A 19,305-nucleotide genomic window follows, 5' to 3' on the forward strand; every position below is an offset into this window, starting at 1 on the left:
TGATAGGCATGAAATATTGATTGACTGATTGATTAACATGTAGGTTTCATAGAGAATAGTAATTGATAACCAAGGCTTGGAAGTATTATCAGACTTCTGGTTAGAGATATTTGCATACCGTGAGCGAATGATAACTTACAGCATGAATGTATTTGAATGCAAGGAGATCACTTTCCAGTTTGATCTCGTGTACCTCTGTGGTGTATAAGCGGAAAACCAAAAAGTTGGACTCGGGGGGAGAGGGTTAAGTCGAAGGCCATGACATGATTATACCTTCAGTGTGTGGCCTCTTCCTGAGAAGGACATTTTCTGATTTCTCTATGTCATTTTTTTAAAGATTTATTTATTCATTTATTTGAGAGAGACAGAGAGAGCAGGGGGAGGGGAAGAGGGAGAAGGAGAAGGAGGGAGCAGACTCCCCATTGAGTGGGGAGCCAGACATAGGACTCAATCTTACGACCTTGAGATCATGACCTGAGCTGAAATCAAGAGTTGGATGCTGAACCAACGGAACCACCCCGGCTCCCCTCTGCTTTCTCTATCTTAACCACGTTGCTGGATTAAATGCTGTGTAGTGAGCCTTGACACTCCTAACTGGTCACTTGTCACAAACCCCACGTATGCACACACCTTCTAATGTAAGATCACAGTTATCGCCAGATGACCACCACAGTCAACAGCCCCTGCAACGCCTTCTCTGTGCTGTCTGTTAAGACAGGTTTTAGATGGACTCTAGGCTTGAAAAATAGGTGGTTAAGACATTCTTGCAAGTGCTAGTTCTCGTCCCTAAATCAAAAAAGACCAAAGAGGCATTAGATAAAATATGACACTGACTCGGTTTTCAGACAGATTTTCTGGAAATCTGTGACCCCCACCAATCTTCAGGGAAAAACAAAAAAACAAAAAAACTACCATACATTTCTGAATGTTTGGGCCAGGCTCCCTTAGTCAGTTCTCTATTTTTCTTACCACCCAGAGACTGAAGCATTTGGCATACGTGGGATCCTAGTATTTTGGAGCTGGAAGGGAAGCTCTCCCACCCTGGTTTTATCTGTAGGCTGGATAAAGGTTTGGGATTTAGCAATAGGCTTTGCTAGCTCAGCTTGTGAAAATCACATTCTTTATCAACTCCCCAGATGGTTTAGATCATTAAAAACACAACAAAACAAAACAAAAGCCCTTCAGAGTGTACACTGTGAAGATATTCTCTAATTTCCAAGAAAAATAAATATATGTCGAATTTCTCACAGATTTCTCACACTTTCTCAGTATACAGCCTGAATTGCTGTGCTGAATGGGGAACTTAAAGCCATCGTTTTTGAAACTGCAAAGCCTTGTGCTGAATACTTAACTTCCAGCAGCCCCTTTGCCTTTCTAGCTTGTCCATCAGCCCAAATCTAAGTCAGTATTTATCTATTGGGGCTTAGCTTAAACTGAAAAGTGGATGTCTTTATTCAATGAATTTGGGGCAACTGGCTCTCAATAAGCAACAAAAACAAAAAGGCTGTTTCGAGTCAAAGAGACCTCAAGAAACGATCCCACCATCTGCTGAGGAGAAAGAAATGAGCCTGTGGGCCCGTAGCTCTTTATTGAATAGAAGAAATAGTATTGTCGTCTAAATTTTCTGCAACGCCCTTTGGATCAAAATATGATAATCGCAGCAAATAGATGCAGCATAAAGATGCGGCCACACTTAATGGAGACTCAAAGGGCCAGACCACTGCTTGGCTTGGAACGTGTACTGTCATTTGGAAGTAAAGCTGGGGGGCTGAGGGGATTGGGGTCGGAGGGAGAAAGGGAGACCTTACGTTCAGCCGGCATGCACCAGTGGATAAATGGTTGGCATTTGCAGAGCGGCGTTGCAGGGGAGCTTTTAGCGGTTCGCCACTGCCAGCTGATGTCTCTGTGAACATCAGTGCCAAGAAGCCAAAAATGAAAGCAGGTGCAGGGGCAGAGGAACGGAGTGTTAGGGAAGGGGGGAGCGGGGAGGGGGCTTTTCAGCAACAGAACTTCTGTTGTTAAAAATTGGTTGCCTTCATTAAAACCTAAACAATGCCTCACTTTAACTCTGCCTAACATTTTTAGCCCACTAGAATCCTGCACACACACTTAAGACCAGCCTCTTACATTTATGCGCTGGACTGAGAGACTGTGTTTTGTTTGTCTCTCTCCAAAGCTGTGGATTGTCTGCGAGACTGCTGAACCCTGATTAGAGCAGCTTTCCTTCCCAAGCCAGGAGCATCTGCTTCTGCGAGTGCCTCTCTCCTCCCCTCCCTCTCCAAGTGCCTCCTCTTCAGAAAGTCCCACTTCTGCAGAACCAGGGCCTGGGAACAGGGAATATTCCTGAACTCGGCGTGTCTTTGCTGAGCCCCGGTGCCAGTTCAACTCTGCGAAATGCCGCTTTCCGATGAGAAAACAGACAGGACGTGGTGCCGCCTGAAATTTACATTCCCTCCAAAGCTCTATGATCCTGCAACATTGTTCCCCAAGTCCACCACGAGTGACAGCAGGGAAAAACAATAGGGGTAACCAGAAGAGAAAAGGAATAAAGGTAAGGGTTCAGGACCAACAGAGGAAAAGAACTAAGGCTTTGCCACAGGGCACAGTAAAAATCGAGAATAAAACAGAGAGACATCTGCCCCCGCCGCTGCCCTGCACGGCTGAGCCGTTCGCAGCATGGACTTCGTCAGTGACTGTCCTCCCACGCTGTAGAATGTGAAAGTCATCTTTCAGGGAGATAGGACAAAAATACAGATCACACGCAGCCTTCTCACAACTGTGATAGAGGGACAGCAAACCCTGACAAGAGGAAACAGCAGGCAATCTGTGCTTGGTTGAAAATACACTGTGGGTTTTTTTGTTTGTTTTTTTTTGGTTTTTTTCCCCCCCAATGGACATTACGACAAATGGAGAAATATAAAGTATGTCAGTTTGTTTTTACAGACTTAAAAAAAAAAAAAAAAAGAAATAGCAAGTTCATCTACAAGCCAGATGCTCTGCCCGAACTAGAAAGAGCTCAATCTATTAAAACTGTGATGCTGCGACATTGAGGTCAACAATTTTAATTACCATTTAAGATGGACAAGTATCGTGATTGCTGGGGAATGGTAGTGAGAATTAGGTTTGTTACATGACCTTACACTCAGGGAGTTTATATTCAATCTCCGTTGCTTCTACCACCAAGTGCTACTGTCTCTTCCACTATAGGTTTGCTTATAATCAGCTTTTAAAATCAAAAGGGAAGTTTAACACCTTAAATCAGAAACATAAATGGGGTCATATGCCAAAGAGTCAGTGGATGAAAAGGAACTTAGTTCACAAAGTAAGTAGAGTCTGGACTCTAATCTGAATGAAATATTAAGTTGGGACAACGAGAGACTGCAAAGTTTCGAGAAGTCAGAAAGAAGTGAAATTCTCTAATAGGAAGAGAAAAAAAGAAATAAAAAAATTGGCTAAGAGTAGGAAGAGGCACTCCAAGAAAAGAAGCAGAGATAGCTAATAACATAAAACAAGTTTCAAGCTCAGGACTAAAAAAGCAGCATTTGAAAGAAAAAGCATGTTCAACTACAAAACGTGCAGATTAAAAAATATATATTCTCAGTATTCCTGAGGGTGTGAGTGAAATGAGCTCAAATCTTGAAGGGAAATTGAAAAATGTGTATCAAAACCTTTTCCACTTAACAGAAATTTATGTTCTCAAATGTTGAGAGATGTAATATATTTATGTATAAAAAAGTTCGTTGTGGCAATATTTAAATATTTAAAAATAAAAACATGCTAATTACCAAATATAAGAGATTTACTAAGGAAATTATGGTATATACATATATTAGGTTTTCAAAAAATATTCTCTGACATGGGAAACTCCTTGCATATATTTTCTTAGAACAACAACAAAAAAAAAAGAGGTTGTCAAATAGTATATATAGGATGATCGTAATTGTGTATGAAGCAGCTATTCCAAAATGTTAACAGTAGTTATTCTGAATTTCAGGATCACAGGTGATTTGTTTTCTTCATTTTTCCCCATATTCCTCATGTTTTTCAAAAATTGCAAAGTGAAAGTTTACAAATTTTGTACTTTGTGTTGAAGAGTATTCTGTATATAGAAAAATGCACAAATAAGAATACAGCTTAATGAGTTTTAAGAAACGGAAGATATCCACATCACCAGCACTCTCATCAAGAAAACAACGTTACCAGCCGCGGTGTTCCCTCACGAGAATAAACTGTACCCAGCCTGTAACACTGTCGATGGGGCTTGCCTTTCGTATATTTTAAATAAAGGACGCCTGTGGTATTTGATCATTTCTGTCCAGATTTTTTCATTCAAAATTGAAAAGATGCTGTTTTAGCCAAGAGGTGCTAATAGAAAGTTAAGACCATTCACGCAGGGCAGTTTGCTGAATCAGAGCTTTTTTGGTGACTGCAGGACCCATTCCTATCCACCTCCCCAGTGTGTGCTCCGAATCTAGTATTGGGCCTACACCTGTCAAGATCTCTCAATTGCAAGTGTTCTTTCCCTTCTCGAACTCTTCTACCATGTGTATATTCTATTAGGAAATTCATTAGGCCATATTATGTATTGTTGCACCAAATTTTTAACTATTTCCTCCATGTTTGCTTTGTTATGACTTGTTCACATTTAACTACCAGTCACTGGATGCCTACTATGTGCCAGATACGCTAGACCTATAAGATCATACCATCCCCATGGTACAGAGAAAGTAGTGATTTCCCCTAGGTCCTAAAGCTAAAAGGTGACAAAACCTGTCTGGACCCACGTCCTTGGTTGCTGTACCAAATGGTCTCTCTGCTGCACCCTATTCTCTCATCTGCTCATATTTTATCCCCTCACTGGATTAGAAGCTCCTGGAGAATAATAATAAATAATAATGATAATAATAATAATAAAACATGTATTTACCTTTCTTTGGATTTTTCCTCCTAGAATAGTGCTTGGCATGTAATAAGCATAGCGTTTGGTTACTGAGTATAGTAAGTATGATGATTTTTTATTTTATTTTTCTAGCACCATGGCACTCTTTATAAAAATATTTTTGTTTGATGAGACGGTCATAATGTTTTATAGTGTTAAACACCAATATGGCCTGAGATTCTGATTCTAATCATTCTGTGGAGAAAATGGGCTTGATAACTGGCATGGCCAATGAATGTAAGTAGAAAAGTGGACAAGGTGGGGCCCCTGGGTGGCTCAGTCAGTTAAGCGTCTGACTCTTGATTTCAACTCAAGTCATGATCTCAGGGTTGTGAGATCGAGCCCTGTGTCAGGTTCCACACTAGGTGAGGAGTCTGCTTGGGAATTCTCTCTCTCCCTCACCCTCTGCACCTTCCTATCCTCTAAAAAAATGAATATGTATGGTGATTAACATATCATAATAAAAAATAAATAAATAAATAAAAATTAAAAATGAATAAAAGAAGATAAAAGAAGAAAAGTGGACGAGGTGAAGCAGATGTAGTGGTATAACTAGTATCTGACATGAAGAATGGTCAGAACATACTTGTAGGAAGAAAAAGAAAAAGAAAATAGATATTTTAATACAAAATAAAAAGTAATAGGGGCGCCTGGGTGGCTCAGTCATTAAGCTTCTGCCTTCGGCTCAGGGCGTGATCCCGGTGTTCTGGGATCCAGCCCCGCATCAGGCTCCTCTGCTGGGAGCCTGCTTCTTCCTCTCCCACTCCCCCTGCTTGTGTTCCCTCTCTCGCTGTCTGTCTCTCTCTCCCTCTGTCAAATAAATAAATAAAATTAAAAAAAAAAAAAGACAAAATAAAAAGTAATAATTTGAATCTTGTAACATTCACAAATGTTTTTAAAAAATTTATAAAAACTTATACATGAGTCTGTTGTAGGAATGAATCATAATATTACAGCCTTTTCCTTAAACTTTAAATAGTGCTAATTCATCAATGACTTTGTCAAAATTCATCTTCACATCTTCATGTTCAATATACAGAATAGACAAACTTGTCCATCTATTTTTATGTGTAGTTAATCCAAGAATACATTTTATTAAATTTTAATTTCAAAAAGTCTCTTTCACATAAAGTAACAAGAAGTAACACATCAAATTCCAGATATTACAATACTGTTCATGTCTTTGGTTTCAATTCTAGCAGCTCTCAAATATCTGAAGTCAAATAATTTTAAATACATGTTCTTATCCTTTGGTTTAAGAATTTTCCTAACCACCAGTTATGAAAGTAACTTAAGATTTATAACTTCATGCTCATGATCACTGGACTTTCATTCTTTATTTCACATCTGCTCTGTAAATGCCAGGAAATATGGTACCACAGGGGCTGGAGAAATGAACTTTGCAAAAACGAGCTCTAAGAATTTCAAACTACTATTAACTTGAGTCAGCCTGGACCATGGCCCACTGTATAACTGGGACTCGAATAATTTCCACGTAGAATACAACATTTATAAAGGAATAATTAAAGAATAAATGCTCATTTAAAGTTTATATACTGGGGCACCTGGGTAGCTCAGTCAGTTAAGTGTCCAACTTTTCATTTCTGCTCAGGTCATGATTTCAGGGTCATGAGATCAAGCCCTGCGTTGGGCTGTGTGCTTGGAGCGGGGAGTCTGCTCTAGATTCTCTCTCTTCCTTTGCCTCTGCCCCTCCTCCCTGTGCTGTCTCTCTCTTTAAGATAAATAAATAAATAAATAAATCTTAAAAAAAAAGTTTATATTCATTATTAAAACTCAGCAGTTACCTCTAAAATCTGTATGTCGAAGTCCTAATCCTCATTACCTCAGAATATGACTGTAGTTGGGTCTTTAAAGAGATAATTAAATTACACTAAAATGAGATTAGCAGTGTGAACCCTCCTCCAATATGACTGAGGTCCTTATAAGAGGAGACAGACACAGATGGAAGACCATGAGAACACATGTATGTTTGAACATACGGGTGCAGGTCTAGGAAAGACTGGAAAAATGCTCACCACTCTAATAGGCAGTAATCACTCGCAAGTGGAGAATAGTGATTTCCACTTTTTACATTCATATCCTTTCATATTGTGATAATTTTTATGACAAGCATGAGTTACTTATATAATTTCAAAAGGTAATAAATAAAAGTGGGGTCAATAAGTGAGAGTTTTTATATAACATAATATGAGCTCATTTTTGAATCACAGTTGGAAGACCTGAATATACAAGACCTATGAGAGTCCTGTATGGATTTACAAGGGAGATAGAAACAACGTGTGGACATTGTATGGAGGCAAATTTTAGAAAAGTATAAGACAAGTTTTTTACTACCCAATGATCAAATAGACTAACAACATTTTTTATATAGGAAAAAGAAGGAGAAAGAAAGAAAGAAAGAAAGAAAGAAAGAAAGAAAGAAAGAAAGAAAGAAGAAAGAAAGAAAGAAAGAAAGAAAGAAAGAAAGAAAGAAGAAAGAAAGAAAGAAAGAAAGAAGGAAAGAAGGAAGAAAGAAGAAAGAAAGAAAAAGAAAGAAAGAAAGAAAGAAAGAAAAAGAAAGAAAGAGAGAGAGAGAGAAAGAAAGAAAGAAAGAAAGAAAGAAAGAAAGAAAGAAAAAGAAAGAAAGAGAGAGAGAGAGAGAGAAAGAAAGAAAGAAAGAAAGAAAGAAAGAAAGAAAGAAAGAAAGAAAGAAAGTTGAAATCAACCTAAGTGCCTTACAACAGAGAACTGAAGAAGTCAAGTGTGATGTATCAGTACAAATACAACCGTGACACGAGCGATCGAGAGCTAGCTTTATCCACAGTGCTAAGTCTCACAAATATATTGCTGAGCAATAAGAGCAAGTTGCAAAAGTATATACATATGATACCATTTATGTGAAATTAAGAAACATGTAACCCAATACTCTGCACTGTTTATGGGTATGTATTTATTTAACACAATTACCAAGCGATGCGTAGGAATGGGGAACACCAAATCTGGGATAGAGGTCAGCTTTCAGAAAAGAGGAGAAAAATTAGAGAAAGTTACCCAGAGACTTGAATTATATTATATTAGTTATGTTTTGTTTCTTATTCTAGATGGTGGGTAAATGAGTCACATGATTCTTTTTGCCTTTACGAATGAAATATTTCCTAGGAAGGATCCTAATAATATCAATATTAATAGTCACTTAGCACTTACTATGGGCAGCCAATATGCTAAAGATTTAGCGTGTATTAACTTATGGCCTCCTCACAAAAGCCCCCTCAGATGGACACTGTTATTAACCTAATTTTACAAAGAAGTCAACCATCAAAGTCCAAGAAAGTTCGATGACAACTCTGAGACCACATCTAGTAAGTCAGGAGCAGAGCTGGGAGTTGAGGCCAAGCAGACGTCTATACGGTTGTCTCTTAACTACTTGTAGACATACATACAAAAAGGGTTTTCGTGTGAGGTAATGTCTTGTCTTGTCTTTTTTTTTCTTTTTTTAACTTAATGGGTTACCTGGTGAAGTAATGAGCTCCTCCGCTTTGCAAATGTAAACAGAGGACCAAGTGTAAAGTTGCTTGGGCGGCATTACACTGCGGTTTGTGGGAGGTTGGGCTTTGTAAACTGAACTTGCCTTCTAGCGCCAAGTCTCTGACTTTTTAACGTCAGGAAGAGTTTCTTTGGAGGAAAACACAGGAGCTCTACTTTAGGCATGTGGAGTTGGAGGTAAAAATGTGGCTAGCAAATAGAGATGATGGAATTCAGTTTGTGTTACAGCTAGGAATTTGTTAGCATAATAGTCCAAATATAGAGACGGATGGGATTATCCAAGAAATATGGAGAAAGGAAAAAATAAAAGGCCCACACCTGGAACAGGAGACTCGTTCTATCTGTCTACTTCTCTCTCTCTCTCTCCACATGCACACACACGCCTCACATACCACACGCGCGCACACTCACACGCATTTTGTTTTTAAAGTTCATATAAACAGTTCTGTTTCTCCTTTTCATATGCGGGGACACAATTCCCAAATGTGTATCAAGAAATGAAGAAATCACTGCTGAACACAGTCGCTTTCCAGTCCAGCATCCCTATCCACCCCCTCCATTGCATCTGAATTAAAATCTGAAGAATTTTTTTAAAGACATACACACACACATACACACAGACACATACATGCACACACATTTTGACCACTTTTCTCTTTTTTTTGACAACTTTTCCTTATACTTACATTTGTACTCTTAAAGAAGTAACTAGATCCCAGTGGCAAATACTCCCTATTTCAGCCTCTATCCTTGTCACTTAAGAGAAAGCATACCCAACACCATAGTAGTTTTTAGAACTAAAAGCCCCTTGAACAATTTATGAAAGTATGCTCTTTTTGTTAAACTTAAGGTGATTTCATTTTACACAGTGAAGCTCATTTTAAGGAAATAGAGCAGAGTGTCTTTACAATCCTCACTTTTGTATATTCACAGATTAGCCCACTAGATACAAAGAGGAATTTCTTTTCCTGAGCTGAAGCAGGTCAGATCAGCCCATGTGCCAATGGATTATTTCCCAACGAATGGATTTGAACAATTGTCTTAACGTATGAATATCATCGTATGTGAGAGGAAGTGTTATCTTGATCCAGTCCTAATGGGATTTTGCTAGAGTTCCTCTTTTGTAAGGAAGCAGCTGTTCCATCTTCTCTGGGGTATTGCAGAAGTGGGGTGATTGAAAAGGAGAGCAGATACAGAAAGAAAGGGAGAGGGAGAAGGGAAGCTAATACTTATTGACTCTACCAGGTACTTTGCACCATATGAAGCTATATGTATTTAATACTCGCAATGATTTTTTTCCTATTATGATTATCCCAATTTTCAGATTGTATAACTGAGTTTCAGAGACATTAAGTAAATTTCCTCCAAGTCCTACAGGATACAGACTCGGGTATGTCTTGGCTTACAAGTCCACGCTCTCGTTTATAATCACTATGTACAAATAAAGAGTATTCAAGTGTGTTTATACAGCAGAAGTATCATCTGTGTTTCTACCCCTTACTTAGTATCTGCAATCAAATGGAAATTGTTCTCTAGTTATCAGTAGATTTTTTTACTACCTGTTTCATACCTGTTCAGAAAAGAGAAATGTTTGGCCACAGTTTCTTCCGGTACTTTTTGCATATGTTTCTTTTTTAATGCTTAACACACGACTTGGAGTCACTGTACTTTACATTTCCAAAATGTAAATTTATTTTATTCCTTGGTAAATATGATTCTAATTTGGTTTTACGTAAGTCATTTTCTATTTGTGCCAAATATATTCCATTCTATTTGACTTTCCCTGAATTATTGGTTTGTAAGAATCGTATGAAAACTTTTATTTTTAGTGGTAAACTTCTTTAAATGAGGACTCAAAATCAATTGGAGGCTAGGTCTTATTTCGGGCTGTCCCTCTGCACCTCCAGCAGTGCCCGGCACAGAGTAGATAATCAATGAATTTTCACTCCAGTCCGCCACCCCTCAGCACACTCTCGTTCTTGTTTTTTCCACTAGTAACCAGTAATGAGAAAAGGCACACATGAAATAACACGAGTTTGATAACACACAAAAGATAGAATCAATTTTGTTAGCTAGCATCTGCTGTATTGAGCCTCCTATGTTTATTATTATATTTAATTTCTGCAACATTTCTGTGAGGTTGGTACTGTTATTATGATCATTTATAATTGTCACTTAACAACTGGAAAAAACAAGGCTTGAGAGAGTCAGCAAGAATTATCTTTTTTTTTTTTTTTTTTTTGAGTAGTCTCCATGCTCAGCATGGAGCCTAATGTGGGGCTTGAACGCAAGACCCTGAGATCAAAACCTGAGCTGAGATTATGACCTGAGCTGAGGTCAAGAATCGGACTTTTCACTGACTGAACCACCCAGGTGCTCCGGCAAGAATTTTTTATTTGAATTCAGAATTCTGGGACTCAGGAGCCCCGGCATATAACCACAGCAATAAAATGATTCCCTTTAAGGAAATTACATAACTGGAACGTTAATGAAGCCATAGGTGTTGAGCAGGACAACTGAGTAAGTGTGGGTAATGAAACAATGGAAAGGCAAACAAAGAGTTCCCTTGCAGATAAACCCCCATTAGAATAAATGCTGGAACTCTAGTTCTTTTAGCATCTTCTGTTCTCTGGCCTAATTTGGTGGAAGGTTGACAAGGGCAGAAGATCAGGTTGGGATGAGCCTGGAGGTACTCACAAACTTTCATCGCTCTATCCATTAACCTGGTTAACAACCAGTCTCTCCTCATCACAATAATACCGCTGGTGCTGCACTGTTGCCTTGGCAACCCCTCTAGCCTCGACTGACTGTTGGTGCCACTCACATGCTGTCTTTGGCTCCAAGCAGTAATGATGCCTTTTGCCATATTGTTGCTCATAGTTCTGCCAGCTTTTGGCCTGGCCTTTTAAATGTTGCCTCACCCATTGATGTTCATTCAATAAAGAGAATCAGTGTTAGGAGTTCTACCATTAAAACTATCCCTGCTACTGTGTCTGATAGAGGTATGCATCTCCTTCACTAAATGGGGCAAGAGTGCTTTACAGCAAAATTATGGATTTCTGCCCTGGGATGGATTTTCCTTCAGTGCCGTGTGTCAGTTTGGACTGAGGACAATTCACCATTTCTCCTGTTTTCCAGGAGCACCGGAGTTCTGTTCCCCAAGGGTGCAGGGGCTAGGTCTTCTCCCCACATGTCATGTCTCAGGGCTATTCCCCTTTGTGTGCTATGCTTCTCCCCCCAACACCACCAAACTTGTAGTCCCTGAAAAACCCTGGCTTGCCCTGCTCACTGGGGATACTAAAGTTGAGTCAAGTACAGTGGTAGGTAGAGAAAGAAGAGGTTCTCATCCTCCTCCTCCTTTTCCCTCCTCTCTGGCCAGCCCACGTTTGAGAATTAGCTCTGGTCCAGACACCGCCTGGCACTGGAGCAAAGGACAGAGCGAGGAGGAATGGCTGGGCAGCAACAAGGTCTGCTGAAGTGAATGCAACAGATGGTGTGCCTGGGTGGCTCAGTTAGTGAAGCATCTGCCTTGGGCTCCGGTCACCGTCTCTTCTCCCTCTCCCTCTAACCACCCCCTCCCCGACTCGTGCTCTCTATCTCAAATAAATAAATCTTAAAAAAAAAAAAAAAAAAGGAAGAAGCGAGTGTAAAAGAATCCGCAAACAATCATAGAAGGGACATCAAATAAAGAAAGGAAGGACCTGCCACTTGTGGTTTGACTTTTTCCCTTTGCACATAGTGTTTACACTCAGAATCAGAGTCAAATCACAAATTCCCACCAAGACTTTTATTTGGAACCATTCCATGGCTCTTCTAACTTCATGGTGCCTTGGATAGAACATCAGCCCCCCTAAATACTAAGTAGCCCAATGACTAGTTTCCAGCAAAGCCTACCCAGTGTCCCTACAAAGCAAATCAAATGTTAAGGGTCTTGAAGAATTTAAAGTGAAGGCGATTGGCCTTACCCATCTGGGGTGCAAGTATCATGTATAGATAAAAATTACTGTTGAATTACCAACTTGCTTAATATTACTTAAGAAAAATACAATTTAGAGCAAGACTGGAAGAAATTCAAATACCTAGCTACACACTACATATACTTGCAAAAAAAAGCATTGCTATTTATTCTTGTTTAATCTACTCCACAAGGTGGTTTCACTTCTCAGAGCTAAAGAGAACATGGTATGACCACCTTCCTCGCATCAAAGATTGTCTGGACTGTTCACATGGGTAGTAATTCAAGCTTGAGCACAGCAGAACCATTTCAGCCTGTTCTCTGCACTTAGGGACCAAGAAGCCTTTAATTAGCTACTTATTCTAATTACTCTAAATAGAAACTTATCTGTTTCTGTGTCCTCCTAGACCAAAGGACTCCAAGTCCTTGTATCACACCCTTCGAGAGAGCCTTCTCTTTAAGACTGTGTTGCTTCTGTGGCTGGAACAGAAAAATAAGGAAAATATAAAAAGCCACAAGTCTGGCTGATGCATCACCCCGTCATCAGTGCTCCATTTATACAGAAATAATTTGTTCAACAATCAAAACCAGACTCTGCTCTTTACGATTTGAATTAGGTCAACTTTCTTTTTTCTCTCTCTCTTTCTTTAAAGGGTCAAAAACACTTTTAAAAGCCAATTTGAACCAGGCGGGGAGTTTTTAAAAACAATTGCACAATGCCTTTCTTCAGACTGGTGTATGCTGCATTGCATGTAAGAAAATTAGAAAAAGTTCTAAGGAAGCTTGAAGGAAGTGGGGAGGAGTGTGGTGAAAAATCAACCAATAAACAAAAGGAGACAAGAGGCAGCTGCCTAGGGCAGATCTGTGTCCTCTTCCTCCTGGTTGTCATTTGTATGCCAAGTACAGCAGAGTGATGCCACGCCTTTGCGGACAAGCTGGTAGGAAATAATATGTCCTAGTATTCAGCACTTGAAAAAGATCTTAAATTAGGTATAGTTCATGGGATTTGGAGTACGATTTAAAACACATAAGCATCAAGAAGTCTAAAACATGAATAAGATTAACCTCTGAAAGACATGTAAAATGTACTATTAATAATAATATGGTGTTCATGGGATACCTGGGTGGCTCAGTCAGTTAAGTGTCTTCCGCTCAGCTCATGTTCCCAAGGTCCTGGGGTCGAATCCCGCATCCTGCTCCTTGCTCAGTGGGGAGCCTGCTTCTCCCTCTGCCTGCCGCTCCCCCGCTTGTGCTCTCTCTCTCTCTGATAAATAAATAAAATTAAAAAAATAATAATACACAATTCACGCATGTGCTATAAATTGAACTGATGAGCAAAAACAGTGATAGGTCAGCAAAAGTACGTTTTCAAACTCATCGATTCAGGCGAGGCTTATGAAATGAAATTGTTGATGATGGGACTTAGATCATCAGTCTTTTAATTTTGTATGTTTTGAACATCATCCAAAAACCTGAATCTGCCGTTGAAATTCTATGAAAGGGAGAGAGAAGAGAAACACTCCTCCTCTTGCCATCTCACACCCCAAAGCCCTCACAACCTGCCCCAAATGTATCAGGACTACATCACACCCCTTGTCGAGTGTGTCCCCCTCTTTTGTTTGGGCTTTGCTTTGAAATCCCTTTACAGAAGATGAATATTTAGTAAGAGTGTGTCATTCTTACAGTTCTTTTTCCACTTCAATCTCTGACACAGGCGATACCGAAATGAAGATGAACATAGAAAAAGTCAAGCGTGTATTCAATTTGGAGCAACAAGATTTGGCTTTTTAAAAAATGCTCTTTTATGCGTTTGGGGTGATGTTGGTAAGTTACAGGAAGAATTTTGCCCGTTGAGGAGAAACAAGGAAAATAGATTAAAATTAATTATTCATGCAGTCGTATTTATCATCCACCCTGTGCAGACTTTTAGAAAAACGGGAGTAATGGAACCACAGTCTTTTATATATGAAAGTGTGCCTACATTTTCTAGCCCTTGGATTTTTAATTTCATGTCACCCTTGGCTAATTATTATAATTTCTATGGTAGATGGGCTCATTATCATCTTTCTCCATATAATGCAGGTTCTTTCTTAAAAGCGAAACAAATCTCCAAACTTCCACATTCTTCTGTAAAGCAGTAGGAAGCAGAAGCGTGGGTCTTCCCACAGGACAAAAAGCCTGGAAGCTTCTCCAGTGATGATCTGCCCATGGCCCCCACTTAGGTGGAAAGCATTCCTATCTCCTATTTGTTGGGAAAGACAATCAGTTTCTTTTGTATCATTGCACATTCGGCAAATCGCAGCTGCTATTTGTATCAGCACACAATTTGTCCCCACTGGTTTTGATCACCTATGATAATATTCAGTACTGCATTTTTACTCCACAAGCTCCTTTGACCATACCCTTTAAAGACTTATACCTTAGGGGGCGCCTGGGTGGCTCCGTCGTTAAGCGTCTGCCTTCGGTTCAGGGCGTGATCCAGCGGCGTTCTGGGATCCAGTCCCACATCGGGCTCCTCCCTCCGTTGGGAGCCTGCTTCTTCCTCTCCCACTCCCCCTGCTTGTGTTCCCTCTCTCGCTGGCTGTCTCTGTCTTTGTCAAATAAATAAATAAAATCTTAAAAACAAAAACAAAAAAAAACCCCAAAAAAACACCCTATACCTTAATTTCTAATAGCAAAGCCTTTTAATTTCAGCAAGGGCTGAGTTCGTTAAAAGTTTTAAACTTTCTCTTGTCACTGGAGTTGATTTCTCAGACATAAAGACACCAAGCCTCTCTCCTGCCTGTAAGGCTTCCATTTAAAAATAAGTCTGGCTGGGCAGTGCCTGGGTGGGTCAGTGAAGTGCCCAACTCCTGATTTCAGCTCAGGTCATGGTCTGAGGGTTGTGAGATCAAGACCCGTACCTGGCTCCACACTGGGCATGGAACTTGCTTAAGATTCTTTTTCTCCCTCTCCTTCTGCCCCACTCCCTCTCTCTCTACATCTCTCTCCCTCCCTCTCCCCCCAAATATATAAATAAATAAATATTCTGAACTAAGATTTAGTAACTATTCCTTTCTCTGTTCAAATTAATAGTTGATTATGTTACCATTAAAAAGGCTTCCTCCAAAGAATATCAGTAAAAAAAAAAAATGAAATATATTGGCTGTGGCATTGATTGAACTTTTAAATAGGTAAGCTGTAATTACATTAAAAACAACAACAACAAGGAAGAGTGTAGGTGTGGAGGGGATATGGTATAAGACAATAGAAAACCTGCTCAGAATGTGAGAGAATACAAACAGGATGCGTAAATTGCGAAGCCAACACCAGAGTTTTCTGCTAGCCAAGAGACATAGAATTCATATTCTCCTTTCATCTGGTAAGACACCAAAAGGAAATAAATAATGGTATTCAGAATTATTTTTTACTGCAAGAAGGAGCCTAAATCAAAGTCAGAAGGTTAGATAACTCTTTGCTAAACGTATACAACTGCCTAAGGCTAGCTTGCCCACAAATACAGAAAATTTTTATTTATGTTCCACGATTATAAACTGAATTTCTCTTGAACAGTGCCCTAAGGATGTTCCTCCAATTCCCAATAACTTTTAATGCGGTAAAACAGGATAGTGGGTAAAAAGAACATGCCGTAAATATTTAAAAATCACAGACGGTGCTCGATTATCCCTTTAGCTTCTACATACTTTTCTGTACTATCAAATTCCTGGCTCTTTCATCGTCAGAATCACAAACCATCCTTCAAGATTTCAATTCATCTAATTTCAGGCACGTCAGAAAGTAGAAATATTGTGCAATAGATAAAATATAATTGGAAACGTTTTTAAATGGAATATCCGTCTGAGTGCCCTGGGTCCCTGTTTCCTCATCTTTAAAAGGAGGAGGGAAAGAATATAACCTAAGGTCCTTTTCAGGTGAGAAATTCCATAATGCACGCTTTTGCATGACTGTACTTGATATTAGAGAAAACATGAGGGTAGTAACACGTAGATGCTTTCAGAAATGTCTTTAAAATTGAGTCCCAGGGAGTTGAGTGTGGACAATAACCAAACCTTCAAGTCCTCTGCCAAAGCTTGTGGACTTGGTGAGAATTTAGTGGGAAAGGTAGGTTCATCTGATTGTGGAATAATAAGACCGCAAGGGGCTGACATTTATTAACTGCTTCCTATGAAGCCGGCGCCGTGGGGCACTCAGATTACACAAAGGTGAGCTCATAGCACGGTGCAGGAGATAAAGGAGTGAACACAAATCTCCATGCGGTTCTAATAAACACTCTGGCAAATGCTATGCGAGAGAGAAGCACAGAATGCAATGGAATTATATGGAGGGAAACCTGCAGGCTGAGAAGGATCCACGCAGTAGAATATATACCAACAGAATCTTACTGTAGGTGACACCAGGGAGGAGCAATTCATGCTCTAAATGTAAATCTCCAAATTCATTGGAGACAATTGCCCCTTCTCAATCTTTGAAGTTGTCTTGGATCCTTCTGGTCCTTTCGTTTTCCATATGAGTTTTAACATCAACATCAGTGTACTATGAAAGTGCTGCCAGAATAATGAAACTGAATTTATCTTTAACATGATGTCTTTCTATTCATAAAAACAGTGTATCTATTATATTAGTTTTATTTTAGATGCTTCCACAAAATTTTAAATTTTCTGTACAGAAGGACTTGTACATGTTTTACTCATTACTCTTTTGAATGGAATATTTAGTTACATTAGAAATGATTTTTTAAATTATGAATGGTCTATTAAAGGTTATTTATCTTTTATATAAATCTTTTTTTCCAGGAACTATGACGAAGTTTTTATTGGGTCTAATAGTTTGTCAGTAGACTTCGATTTTCAATGAAAATAGTCATACGACCTTTAGATAATGACACTTCGGCTTATTATTCCTTTTTAATTTTGTGAATATTTACTTGTTTTGATTTTTCTTCCACTGATTCACCCAGGACTTTTGAAACAATGCTAAATACAAATAATTGTGATGGGCATAATTGTCTGACTTACTTAAAAGAGAATGCCACAAGTTTTTAAAGGTTTATTTATTCATTTATTTGAGAGAGAGGGATAGAGAACATGAGCAGGGGGAGAAGCAGACTCCCCGCCGAGCAGAGAGCCCGATGCAGGGCTCAACCTCAGGACCCTGGGATCACGACCTGAGCCAAAGGCAGACGCTTAACTGACTGAGACACACAGGCGCCCCGCCCCCCGCCCCACCACAAATTTTTTTTCATCAAGTAGGGTATCTGAAGTAGTTTTATTTTTGCTACATCATGAATGGATGTCAGACTTTGACCAGACTCTTTCCTTCCTAATTTTTTATCATAAAATATGCCGGTGTACACAAATATGTAGTTTTTAAAAGAATAATTGAACAAAAACCCTTGTAAATAGTACCCAGGTTAAAGAATAGAACCGTGACAGTATTTTTAAAGACTCTGAATCCTCTTCTACAATCATATTCTCTTCACTACCCAAAAAATAAGCACTATGTACCATTGTGATAGTTACTGACTTGATTTTCTTTTTGTACGTATCATATGTATGTATCCTAAACAATAGAGTGTTTAGTTCTGCTTACTGCAAAGCTTCCTACAAATGGAATCTCACAAACAGTATTCTTGGTAATTTTTTTTTCTCAGTATTATGATTTTGAGATTCATAGCATGTTGCTATGCAGGACTATCATTATTCACTTTCACTTTTGTATATTCTATTGTGTGTATGTACAATAATTCATTTATATTTACTTACCTACTATTGATGGACATTCAAGTTGTTCCTAATTTTCTGCTGTTCCAAATAATACTTTTATGTGCTCACTTAGGCAGCACATATACTAAAATTGGAACAATACAGAGAAGATTAGCACGGCCCCTGCTCAAGGATGACACACAAATTCGTGAAGCGTTCCATGTTTTTAGGATGCATACTTACCATTTACATCGATGTGGATGAAACCGGGGGGTATTATGCTGAGCAAAATAAGTCAATCAGAGAAAGACAAGTTATCATATGGTTTCACTCACATGTGGAATATAAGAAACAGTGCAGAGTATCATAGGGGAAGGAAGGGAAAACTGAAGGGGAAGTCATCAGAGAGCGAGACAAACCATAAGAGATTCTTAATTACAGGAAACAATCAGGATTGCTGGAGGGGAGGTGGGGGGGAATGGGGTAACTGGGTGATGGGACATTAAGGAGGGCACGTGATGTGAGGAGCACTGGGTGTTACACGCAACTGATAAATTACTGAACACTACTTCTGAAACTAAATATGTACTCTATGTTGGCTAATTGAATTTAAATAACAAAAAATAAAAATTAAAAAAACAAATAATACTTTTATAAATTATGTATTCTGACACACGTTTACAAGAATTCTTGAAGATATGTGAGTGGGACTAGAATGCTCAATCTCAATTTTACCAGAAAATGTTTCCAAAGTGACTGTGCCAGTGCTCACCAGTAAAGCATGAGAACTCAACACTGAGCCACATCTTCACCAATGATTAGCCATGCCAGCGTTTCTAAGTGTTGACCTACTGGTGGGTAAGGATGACACATTGTGGTTTTAATTTACTCTTCCCTGAGGTTGAGCAACTTTTCCCAGGATTATTGGATATTCGTATTTTCTGTGAAATGCATGTATAAGTGATTTGCCCATTATTCTCCGGAGAGTTGGTATTTATTTAAGGGTTCAGGACATGAGTATTTTGTTAGTTATATGTGCTGTAATATCTTATCCACGTTTGTGTTTGTATTTTAAGTCTCCTTATATTTTCACTTGGCAAACAGTTCTTAATCTTGGTGTCATCAAAATTAGTGTTTTCTTTGGTTTACGCATTTTTTCCAACTTG

General features: G+C 39.0%; 1 non-coding gene across 1 annotated transcript; it reads left to right on the top strand.

Moving 5' to 3' along the window:
* The first annotated feature begins 18,260 nt into the window (after positions 1–18,260).
* Positions 18,261–18,367, top strand: LOC123781362 (U6 spliceosomal RNA). Its single transcript, XR_006776697.2, has one exon. It is a non-coding gene; the product is annotated as a U6 spliceosomal RNA (small nuclear RNA).
* The last annotated feature ends 938 nt before the right edge of the window (positions 18,368–19,305 follow it).

Source organism: Ursus americanus, chromosome 18 (genome assembly GCF_024610735.1).
Source record: "Ursus americanus isolate L20-20 chromosome 18, mUrsAme1.1.p, whole genome shotgun sequence".
NCBI classification, from domain to species: domain Eukaryota; kingdom Metazoa; phylum Chordata; class Mammalia; order Carnivora; family Ursidae; genus Ursus; species Ursus americanus.